The following is a 943-nucleotide window of genomic DNA, read 5'->3' as shown; positions in this document are numbered from 1 at the left end:
GGATAACCACTCTGTTGGTTGTTGGGATAGGATTTCTGTTGGTAGTTGTTGTACTGAAAGTTGGGTTTTTTTGTACCAGCTACCACTGTTGTTGATGAAACACAGCTCTTCCTGACATTCCAAACCCTCAACCTCATGGACAACATGTGGTGTCTCTTGGCTTGGGTTACCAACAAAGTGCAGCTGCTCTTGGGTGGCTTTATCAGCAATGAGGATGTCTATCTTATCCTGTAGAGCTTTCAACTCCTTCCTCGTCTGCTTATCATCTGTTCAACTGCCTCTGTCGTGGTCTCCACTGTAGACTGCATCACTCTTTACCATGTTGTCAACCAGCTCCTCTGCATCTTCCTCAGTTCTCCCCAAGAAGAACCCATTGCTAGCCATATCCAGTCTGGCCATGTACTTAGGAAGAGCACCACTGTAGAATGTGCTCAGCAAGCTCTCCTTAGAGAAACCATGGTGTGGGAATTGAGCTTGGTAGCCCTTGAATCTCTCCCAGGCTTCACTGAAGCCTTCCAAGTTCTTCTGTTGAAAGCTATAAATCTCATTTCTCAGCTTAGCAGTTCTTGAAGTAGAGAAGAACTTCCCCAAGAATGCTTTCTTGCAGTCATCCCAAGTGGTGATAGAGTCACTGGGTAGAGACTTCTCCCACTGGCGTGCCTTATCCCCCAAAGAGAAAGGGAATAGCTTGAGCTTTAAGGCATCTTCAGACACACCATTGGTTTTTGACAACCCACAGTAGCTGTCGAACTTGTCCAAATGATCAAATGGGTCCTCTAGAGCCAAGCCATGATACTTGTTGTTCTCGATCACGTTGAGGAGTCCTGATTTGATCTCAAAGTTTTTGGCTGCCACGGCGGGTGCTCGGATTCCCAATCTATGACCATGAATGTTGGGGCGGTCATAAGTGCCAATGGGTCGAGCTGCTCGCTGTGGTGGAACG

At 47.2% G+C, this 943-nt stretch overlaps 1 non-coding gene across 1 annotated transcript; it reads left to right on the top strand.

Annotated features, from left to right (window-relative positions):
* The first annotated feature begins 451 nt into the window (after window positions 1-451).
* Window positions 452-558, top strand: LOC125589340. Its single transcript, XR_007325528.1, has one exon. It is a non-coding gene; the product is annotated as a small nucleolar RNA R71 (small nucleolar RNA).
* The last annotated feature ends 385 nt before the right edge of the window (window positions 559-943 follow it).

This window comes from Brassica napus, chromosome C6 (assembly GCF_020379485.1).
Source record: "Brassica napus cultivar Da-Ae chromosome C6, Da-Ae, whole genome shotgun sequence".
Taxonomy (NCBI): Eukaryota; Viridiplantae; Streptophyta; class Magnoliopsida; order Brassicales; family Brassicaceae; genus Brassica; species Brassica napus.
This window is presented reverse-complemented; position numbering and strand designations above follow the sequence as displayed.